Source organism: Bacillus rossius, unplaced genomic scaffold (assembly GCF_032445375.1).
Source record: "Bacillus rossius redtenbacheri isolate Brsri unplaced genomic scaffold, Brsri_v3 Brsri_v3_scf45, whole genome shotgun sequence".
Lineage (NCBI taxonomy): Eukaryota > Metazoa > Arthropoda > Insecta > Phasmatodea > Bacillidae > Bacillus > Bacillus rossius.
Window position 1 is genome coordinate 169,026 of NW_026962645.1, and position 10,975 is coordinate 180,000.

Below are 10,975 nucleotides of genomic sequence, written 5' to 3' on the forward strand. Positions count from 1 at the left end.
TGGTACAGTGCCACAGAAAGTGCCAGCGGTCCTGCTGGCATCTTCATTTCCGCTTTGGGGCTGCTTTCTTGGGCGACTTGCTCTTTGGGGCAACCTTCTTTGGCTTTGGAGCACGGGGTTTCTTCGTGGGAGGTTTGGACACCTTTTTTGCCTTTGAAGGTGCCTTCTTGGGCTTGGGGGTTGCAGCTGCTGCCTTTTTTTTCTTTTCTGCTGTAGGCGGAGTCTTCTTGACTGGTTTCTTGCCCACCGCTGCCTTCTTGGCTACGGATCGCTTCTTTTCCTTAGGGGCAGCTGCACCACGCTTGCCGCTTGGAGCCTTGGGCTGGTCCGGAGCACCGGTGGTCCCTGAAGCCAGCTTGAAGGAGCCAGACGCACCCTTGCCTTTGGTTTGGACAAGCTCGCCGCTAGCCACTGCTGCCTTCAAGTATTTCTTGATGAAAGGTGCCAGCTTTTCCGCATCTACTTTGTAGGTAGAGGCGACGTATTTCTTGATGGCTTGCAGTGATGAGCCGCCCCTTTCCTTGAGGCTCTTGATCGCAGAGGCCACCATTTCAGATGTGCGCGGGTGCGCGGGCTTGGCTCGTGGCTTCTTCGACGCAGCCTTGCCTTTCTTCGGGGAAGCTGCCTGTGATGGGGCAACAGCTGGTGCTGCAGTCGCTGCTGCGGTATCTGCCATGACGAGACTGATCCTACAGAATGCAAGAGCAAAGTGAAAATAAAATTTTTCTCTCTGCAAATATCTGGTTACCCAATTTTCTGGTTGCGGACGGTTCAGAAAATTCTCGATGCCTTGCTCACGTAGGGAGCAGCGCACTTTGGACAGCGAAAGTAATGTAGGGCTTCTTTAGCACTGATTTTTCAATGTTTTCTAAATGTCAGCAGTCTACGATGACATAATGGGCAGTTCCACTAATAGTGTAATTTTTTTATGGCAGCTGCACTGTTTAATTTGCACTGCGAGCTGTTTAAATTTACTGCTACACCAAACAGGGAACTTTTCATTTGCAGATGTTATTCAAGGAATCAAATACGTAATTTGTGCTGGAATCACTTGAAAATGGTTAAATTAACTTAGGTATACTTTAGTGTATAGTATGCTGAAAATGTGGAGATAATTTCATGAAGGCTGTTTGCTGTGGAAGCACTAGCAAATCACCTTGTTCAGTGCCACCTGGAATGGCTTTCTTCGTGCACCTCCAAGGATGATGTGATTATTATTGTGAGTAAATTTTGTTTACATTTTCATTGTGTGAATAATAAAACTTTTAACTGTACACACAACAAGCATTTCACTTGGATCTGATGCATTCTCAAGAGTGCAGTTTCTGTTTAGCTTTTAAAACTGGCTGCCCTTCAATTCACTCAAGGTGCAGATGCAAGTTGCTGATGAAGTATTCCACACACATGCTACATTGGAGAAATATTTTAATAAAAATTAAAACTCTTGCAGGATTTCGAATAAAAACTATCCTATTTATCCCTTCTATGTTTTGGTACTGCGAAATTGAGAGAGGTAAGTAAGTTGTGAGGTTATTTTTACTTGCTTGCATGTGAGGTTAGCAGAGCAAAAATATTTTTGAAATTGCAGATACATGGTCACTTTATTTCGTTGCAAACATTTATAAGCTCGTAATCTTATTTAAAGTCTCCATACTTAATGCGTTTGGAAAACCTTCTTTCTCTCAATTTTACAATGGAACAAAATTTTACTTGTATGTGTACATTAATTCCATCTCTAAATGATGTAGGTTTACGCACCGAGATCAGGTACATTGTAGAGAGAAAAACACACGAGTACCTGCTTATTTTGAAGTTTTAATGAGTATATTAAAAAAAAAAAAAAAAAAAACGATAAAAATATAATTGAAAAAGTATATTATTCACGTATTTTTGAGGATGAGGGGAGGGGGTGTTTTTGTCCGATGGTCGTTTATCTTTAAAGAAATTTCCGTTGGACCTGTGCGTTCTTGCTCTGCCAATTCTCGAAAAATGAAATATTTTAAGTCGTCTTTTATGTGCTAACTTCATTATATTTGGCTGCATTCGTATTTTTATTAGTTTTGAAACATTCATGTCACGGAAAATAATCATAAACCAGGACAAAAACGTTTTGACTAAATGTTCTAGGTTGGTTGTAAAACATTTTCTTATTTTATTTCACATCGGAAACATCTGTTAAGTTGTAAGCTTTGTAATGAATGCGACAGTCACTTGTTCGCTGAAGTGTTTGTTTAAGAAATTAGTATTGTAAATTTGTTTATGGTCTTGTTAAATGAAATTTTAAGTGAAATCATTTGGGAAAACAGAGGCTACAGGAATTTTCAACACAACTTGATGACCGACGTTGTGACTAGTGTGGGAGTGTGTGCTCGTGTAAATATCAATTTTTCTTACTCCTCGTGCCGGTCAACAGGAAAACAGCGAGTGTGTTATCTCATCGCGGGCGTGTGATTGCGTGTGGTAAATTGTGCTAGGTTAATTACCGCAAAACTCCACTGTGTGCAAATATGTAGTGTGTCGCTGTATGCAAATATTTGGTATGTCTTTTTTTTTTTTTTTTTCAGGCAATACACACTTTGAATTTTACACAATTTCGATGCTGCAACCTAAGTGTATACATGCGAATAGGATTGCTTAAATGAAAAAGTAAAGTAGGAGGTAAGTGCAAATGTTTCCAGGAGGTTATGCACACACAATCTATTTTATGAATTAATAGTTATTATCTAAGAAAATGATAGAAGATTATAAATAATGTGTGCAGAATAATACAGAATTTGCATGTTACACAAAAAAAAAATATATATATATTCCAAATATTGTTAGCAAAATGCACCTAGATTAGTGAGCTGGATTTTTTTTTTTTTTTGTATTTTTGTTCTGTTGATCCCACGTGGAGTCAAGGCTCCGGGATATAGAACATGTATGTGCAGACAATTAATATTTACATGATGCAAGTTACCAAGAAAAAAAATTTCAAAAAAAAAAAATACATAACATGTTACACAATTTAACTTTATGCAAAACATGAAGCAGCTGTTATCACAAGTCCATTCAACAAATTAACAGTTCAATTTCTCTATTATCAATCAAATTAAAGAATAGCTTCAGAGGGTAGGTAGGATATTCTAGAAGAATTTTTTTTACTGTTTTTTTTTTTAATACTGGTAAATTGTTTTAGTTATTTTCTGTGATATTAAGTTGTAAAGTTTTACTCCCAAGTAATTTAGTCCATTTTCAAATCGCCTAGTGTTATGTTCAACTATCCTCAATTTACTAGCATTTCTGGTGTTATACCTATGTGCGAATATCTAAAAAAAAAAAAAAAAAAAAAAATAATAATTTTTTTTTTCTTCTTTTTCTTAAGAATGAATAAAAAGTTTCTAGAACGTATTCATTTATGGCAGTCAGGACTTTAAGTTTTTTGAATTTTGGTCTGCAGTTAGATGATTTTTTATCTTTTGTTATTATTCTAATAGCTCCTTTTTTTTTTTTTTTTCCCCCCAATGTTATATGGCAGAAAGAGTAGAGCTATGGCTACTGTGACATCATGCATTGATGGGAAGGTTATTGTTGGATAACAAAAATTTAGATGATATAATTTTTATTTTTTTCCATACACAACACATTGCAGGTACAATTTTACAGGTTACAGCTGTACCACCTCTAGTATTGCTGCCGACCATCCAACAAATGAGCACACTAAACAGGCATTGATGACATTGTTATCAACGTCTTTTTGAATCTCTCATTATTATACATAACTGCCCACTGAAACAGAGAAACTTCAAAATAGGTGTGTGTGTGTGTGTTTATATATATATATATATATATATATATATATATATATATATATATATACATATATACATACATACATACATACATACATACATACATATACACTTATATATTTATTTTTTCACTTTGAATTTTGTATGAGGTATACACATGCAAAGATTCACAGCTACTGGGTGGGTGAGTGAGTGAGTGAGTGAGTGAGTGATTGATTGATTGATTGATTGATTGATTGATTGATTGATTGAGAGAGAGTGAGTGTGTGTGTTAGGGGGGGGGGGGGAAATGTGGTGATTGTGGGGGAAAAAAAAATTTAAAATTGAAATTTTTAAAAAAAAATTTTTTTTCTGTAGGGTGCAAAATAGTAGTGCCAACGGCACGTGGTGTTCCCAAGCGGTCACCCATCTAAGTACTAACCACGCTCGACGATGCTTAACTTCGGTGATCGGACGAGAACCGGTGTGTTCATCGTGATATGGCCGTTGGCAATGATATAGATGTTTTTTTTTTGCAGTTTGTATTTGCCACTCGAAATAGCTATACCAGGTGTGATTGTTACAAACAACAGGAGAAATCGTGTAATGAACACTCTTTTACTTCCCCCCCCCCCCTCCCCACACACAACACCCACCACCCTCACCATCCCAACCACCAAAGCCCTCTTCAAAATACACTCTCACACACACACACAAACCCACACTCTATAACTGATGAACATTACCATAACTTCTTAAAGCCATTAGATAATATTTAACTCAAGAAAGGTATTGTGATATGTTTAAAGAAAGAAAGGTGAAACCTTTAACTTTACCAGCAGGTATTAGTATCACTGAGGTATCTTCTAGGTTGTAGCAGCAATAGTAGTAATAATAATAAAATTAAATAAGGTAATAAAAAAGAAAAGTTATACATGTGATCAAATCATGAATGTATAAAACTGGAATGAATTTAAATTTTTTTTATTTTTCTTCATAGGCTGTTTTGAAATTGATGAGTAAGTGCCTCTTCTTTTAAATTTTTTAATGCTGAACACTGTTACATAAGAGATGAATGTTTAGAAAATTTAAAAAAAAAAAAGCTAGCCCAGCCCCCTCCCCCCCTCACACAAAATCCAAACAAAAAAAAAACACCCTCCTTCAAAACATCACATAATCATCCAGCCAGCAGTGCAGACGAGAAATTTGCACTCGGGGCCGCCATTTTGACGATAAATTCTTGCATGGCACACCAAAGGTAGGAAAGAATTTAAAAAAATAAAAATAATGGGCGAGCACCCTCGCGTCTGCCTGTAGAAAATGAAGTTAAAAGTAACATAACCTAAAGACAGGCACACACTAGGGTGCTCCCAGGCGGTTGAGAAATTTTTTCCCGCCAAAAGACTTATATATATTATTTATTTTACTGTTTTTGGCAGGGGGCTATGTCGGTCTGTGTGCAAAGTAGTTCCTACTCCCGCCGCCAGGAGCGCGCGCGGTGGGTAGCGATGTTGTTTTTTCTGCTTTCATTTGTTTATTATTTAGAGGGTTAATGCTATGTAAATGTACGCAAGTTTGGTTATGTGTCGGTAGTTGTGCGAGATTTAATTTCCGAAACGAAATTTGACTTTCATCGGCCTGCATTTCTCACTTATTCGGAAAATACATGTGTGTTTATGTATGTATAATAATCGAGTGATTTTGTAATAATTTGGAAGTTTTGTTTGCGTGTGCGATGTGGGGAAGAAAAGGTGTGCACACGAGTCCTAGGGCTATATTTTTTTTTATTGCGAAATATTTACTTCATGTGGTGAAAAATTTTAAATTATTTGTGATGCAAGTGAAATTTTTTTTTTTTTTTCAGTTGGGTGATGTGTTTGTCCTCGTTTGTGTGCAAGGAAGCAAACATGCTGAAGGTAAGGGGCCATAAATGACACTTTAAAATATTAGTTTACCATTAATTTTGGTTAAATATTAAATTGCCATATAAGTAAAATCATGTCAACTGTTGTATTCCACCCAGTATAAGCTGTTAGTAATGGGTACTTAATATAAATAGAATAAATGTAAGCATTTTCGTCTGCATGAAAATTCACTTTTTTTTTGGATCCATTTGTACTGTGGGTAGTTAAATAGTACATTATGTTGTTTTTACTTCGAAGTACAAAACATCTTGTGCATGATTGCAAATTCAAACGCAGTTAAGCATAATATGAATTCGAATTATGTGTGTGTGTGTGTGTATATATATATTTTTTTTTCAGTTTTTTTTTTTTTTTTTTTTTTTTTTTTTTTTTTTTTTTTTTTTACTGTGTCCAGTTTTAGCACAAATGGAATTATTTTCAAAGTGAATCGATGCAACTGGTCTTTGCCATTAATATTGATATATGATCTAACTAAATTAAATAGAAAGGATTTTTTTATTTATTTTTTTATATATATAAATATATTTGTAGCAATGTACTAATGACCACAGAAGTAAGCAAAAAAAAAAAATATATATATATATATATATCTCAGCCAGTAAACCATGCGTCTTAAAGACTTTTTTTAATGAAAATATTTCTGCCTTGGTTAAGCTTACATTTACTATCATAGGGATTGAGGGAATTGTAGAACAGCAGCAGAAGCATTTCCTTTCATGATCATGTTCTTGGTCCTGAAAAGGACCGTTTATGTAAGCATGTGCACACCAGACCTGCTCACTTGGAGCTGGTGTATTTGGTGACAGCCTTGGTGCCCTCGCTGACAGCGTGCTTGGCCAGCTCCCCGGGCAGCAGCAGTCTCACGGCCGTCTGTATCTCGCGGCTGGTGATGGTGGAGCGCTTGTTGTAGTGGGCGAGGCGGCTGGCCTCTGCCGCGATGCGCTCGAAAATGTCGTTCACGAAACTGTTCATGATGCTCATGGCCTTAGATGATATGCCAGTGTCCGGATGAACTTGCTTCAACACTTTGTAGATGTAGATTGCGTAGCTTTCCTTCCTCTTGCGCTTCTTTTTCTTGTCGCCCTTCGAGATGTTTTTCTGGGCCTTGCCCGCCTTTTTGGCTGCCTTACCGCTCGTCTTGGGGGGCATCGTAGGTCTGAGCTGTGCCGCTGTCGCTAGATGAGTGAGACGGGAACTGAATTTTTTTCGTGAAAAGTTTTCTTGGCTTCTTGTTGCGCGACCAATCGGAGCGCTCCGCGGCTCGTGATTGGTCGCGCTCCGCGGAGGGACGTGTAACAAAAGTAATTTCCAGCGGCCGGGGCGCCACTTTCTCGTAGGTTGCGGACCAGTGTACAGCTTCTTCCTGGTAGCTTGTGTTTTGGTTCGATTTCTTGTGTTCAGTGGTGATTTGTGCATCGAAGTGCTATATTTCGACATCTACGTACCTTCAGGCATCAGCACAGGTGTTTGTGCATCGGGGCTCTGCCTAGTTACATTTTAAACTGTGTTTCTTACTTCGTGTTACTATGTAAACATTCTGCTTCGTCGGTGATGGATCGATTGTGAGTGTGGGAGTATCGATTCTGTCGCTTTGTGCTTACCTGCAACCAAGATGGCCGACAAAGACACTTTATCATTTCCATTGGGGCAACCTCCACTTTCGCCTCTTCCACCTCGCTCCCAGGGTGCGAATAAATTTTGGGCGACTCCTGGTCGGCATTCTGCTCATGCGGTTTCGTCCTCTTCCGATTCTGATGACGCTTCGCCTCCTGGTAGCCCTGTTGAGAGGAAGCCTGCCAAAATATCGAAGGATGCGGCAAAGGCTATTGTATCTCGCCACTGGTTTGCCTCTCAGCGCCCGAACGACGATGGTGGTAGCACGCCTTCTTCACGCGCCATTGCCCGGGCCGATCTACACAAGTCCCGGCGCACCCAGCTGGACTCCACTTTGGCGCTGAAGCGCCATGCTGGCTCTTCAGTTGATGCCACAATTGACGCCGTGGCCCGGGGCTGCGCTCCTGCTGCTTCCACTTCGCGGGTGCCATCCTGGCCGGACGATTTGCACCGCATCGACTCTGACGGCCCTGGTGTGAGCCCGCGGCGTCGGGGCTCGCTCCCCGATGTCCATTTGCTCCACCAGGTTGAGGAGGCCTGGCGCAGCCTCGCCGCCGGTGCGCCCCTGCCTGGCTCTACTGCCGGTGGGCCCATCTCCAGTTGCCCGGGGCCGTCCACTGATGGCGTCGGTGCTGCCATGGCGTCGGCGCAGGCGGCTTCGGGCTCCCTTTCCCGGGGACCGCGCCGGTCTGCTGTGGCGGACCCTGGCGTGCCTGGCCTGGCCGTCGGTGTCCCTCGTGGCTGTCCCGGGGCTGCCTCTGACACTGCGTCTGTGCCGGGTGTCCTGGCGGCGGCCGACCGTGTTGTCCCGCCGGCCCAGCCTGGTCTTCCTTCGACGCCTGCGCCTGCTGTGGCCCCTCGCCCGCCCGGGCTGTCACCGGATAGTGGTACTGCGCCACGGCGCATTCCGCCAATTGTTGTCAATACCAAACTGAATGTTGACGCCATTCGCGGGAACCGGTCGCTGCGGCAGAAGCTGCAGGGGAACTTCACCGTGGACTATCTTCGGGGCTATCCACGCTATCACCCCACAAGCCTGCACGACCGGGAGGCCCTGCTGACGTATTTCCGGGACCATGGCATCCCTTGCCACACGTTTCCATTGGGTCGGAAGACTTCACCCCGGATTGTCCTGGCGGGTCTCCCCTCCGAGACTTCCCAGGACTCGGTCCTGGAGGAACTGCGTGCCGTTGGGGTGCACCCCGAGTCGCTCCGGCCCCTCACTTCGGAGCGCGAGCTCCACCGGGGCTTCATCAGATTTCTCGTGGTCCTCGCAGATGCCGCGCAGGTCGCCAAGGCCCGAGCAGTCCGGCACCTAGCTGGCCTCACCGTCCAATGGGAGGAGTTCCGGGGCACGGCGCGGCCTCTTCAATGCCACCAATGCCAGAGGTGGGGACACCACGCGGCGGACTGTGGAAATCCCTTCCGCTGTCTCCGCTGCACCCAGCACCACGTCCGCGGGTCCTGCCCGAAGCTACCCGACGAGCCTCCGCAGTGTGTGAACTGCTCGGGGCCACATCCGGCGAATGCTCGTACCTGCCCCACTTACGTGCAGTTCATCGAGGGGCAGCTGCGTCGCCAGGGACCAAAGCCTCGTCCGCCGGGCCAGGACGCCTCTGCGGCGCCTCCTCGGCAGCCCCGTGCTCCGCTTCAGTTCCAGCGCCGGCCGCACGAGGACATGTTCCCGCCGCTCCCTTCGTTCTCTCTTCCGTCATGCCCCTCTGCCGTTTCCTACGCTGGGCTAGTGGCTGGCCAACCTGCGGCGCGTTCCCCGTGCCCACCTTTGGCCCCGGTCCCCCCTGCGCCCCAGCTACCCTCTCTCTTTTGTTCCGTGCCTGGTCCACCTCCAGTTGACTCTTCTTCTGTCTTGTTGCGCGCCCCTCCTCCTGCTCCCACCACTGCTGCAGGTGTTTCGCCTTCCCTCGCTCCTCCCGGCCTGGTGCAGCCGGCGTGTCCCCCGGTGTCGCGAGCGCCTTTGGACTCGAGGGCTGAGGAGGGCTCGCGGGCTGTGCAGCTGCCCGCTGCTTCCTCCCTCGCTGCAGCTCCTGCTCCGGCTCCTGCCCCCCTGCCAGTCCCTTCGGACTGCCCCCCCGCGTCTGTCCCCCCTTCTGATTCCTCTCTGCCGCCTTCCGTGCGCCCTCCGCCCGTGTTCCCGGCTTCCGCTCCCTTTCCTGTGTTTTTTGAGACTTTCAATTGGCTCGCCCGGCTGAATCTCCTCCCGTGGCTGCCGTTCTTTGCCGATGCCATCTTCCGCATCTCTCAGGCTCCTACCCCTCTTCTCCAGGCCGACATTTATTTCCAGTCCATTTTCCACTTCCTCCGGACTGTGCTCCCAGCAGCTTAAGTTTGTCCTCTGGAATGCCCGGGGCATTCGAGCGAAGCTGGGGGACTTCCGGCACTTCCTGTCCACTGAACGGCCTGCCCTTGTCCTTCTCTCTGAGACATGGCTCAAACCCGATCTCCCCTTCTCCGTGCCTGGGTACGTCATCTATCGCTGGGACCGGGACACTCGTGGGGGTGGTGTTGCTCTCCTCATCCTGTCTACCCTCCCGCACCATCAGCGCGCGCTGCCCCCCCTCCGCAATGCCGAGGCGGTGGCGGTGCGTCTCCATCTGGCTCCTCATCCTCTCACTGTGTGCTCCGTCTATCTCCCTGAACATGGTCCCTTCCCGGCAGACGACTTGCGTGCTCTCTTCCATCTGGACGCGCGCGTGGTCGTGGGCGGGGATTTCAATTGCCGGCATCGCGCTTGGGGCTGTGTGTCCACGAGCAATCGGGGCACTCAGCTTCAGCGCCTCGTTCAGGGTTCCCCCCGTCTCGCCATTCACGCTCCCCCCTCATTCACTTTCATTCCATGTCACGTCCGGCAGCGGCCGAGTGTCCTCGACCTCCTCCTTTCTGTTGGACAGGTGGCTGTGTCGGGGCTCGAGGCCCGGGCCGAGCTCACGTCAGATCACACCCCTGTCGTTGGTTTCGTTCGTACCGATTCTCTCCCCCTCCATGGACCCCGCCCGTGGTTCGACTTCAGTCGTGCAGATTGGGGTGCCTACCGGTCTCATCTGGATAGGCACCTCGATCTGCACTTCCATGTCGCTTCCCCGCAGCAGCTCGATGAGCGCGTGCACGTTTTCAGTGATGCTGTGCTCGCGGCTGCTGGCGCCACCATTCCTCTCCGCTCCACTGTCATTCGTGGCACTCCCTTTCCTCCCTACCTTCGACACTTCATCGCGGCCCGCGACGCCGCGCGGCGGCGGTGGCAGTCGTCCCGCGCCGTTGCTCGTTGGCTCGACTATGTGCACCTGCGGGCGCGGTGCCGGGCGCTCACTGAGGAGTGGCTCGCGGCGGAGCGGGTCCGTAAAGTGTCTTCCCTCTCCTTCCAGTCGGGGTCCATATTCCGGTACGCGCGGAACCTTCGTGCCACGCCGTCCATCATCCCGCCCCTGGGTGGGGGGCCGCAGGGCCTTTGCGAGTCCCCTGCCCAGAAGGCGGAGCTGCTGGCGGATTCATTTCACTCGTCATTCACCCCTCGTATTCCCCCTGGGGTGGTTTCCCTCCTTCCCACTCATTACACCCCGCCTCCTCCGCCCGCACCCGGTGACATCCGTCTGTCTACCCCGGGGGAAATTCATTCCATTATCACGCACCTTCGTGTCACAACTGCTCCTG

The 10,975-nt window shown here is 46.7% G+C and overlaps 1 non-coding gene across 1 annotated transcript; it reads right to left on the bottom strand.

The window, feature by feature from the left end:
- Nucleotides 1-4,163: 4,163 nt before the first annotated feature.
- Nucleotides 4,164-4,282, bottom strand: LOC134544603 (5S ribosomal RNA). Its single transcript, XR_010077903.1, has one exon. It is a non-coding gene; the product is annotated as a 5S ribosomal RNA (ribosomal RNA).
- Between the last annotated feature and the right edge of the window lie 6,693 nt (nucleotides 4,283-10,975).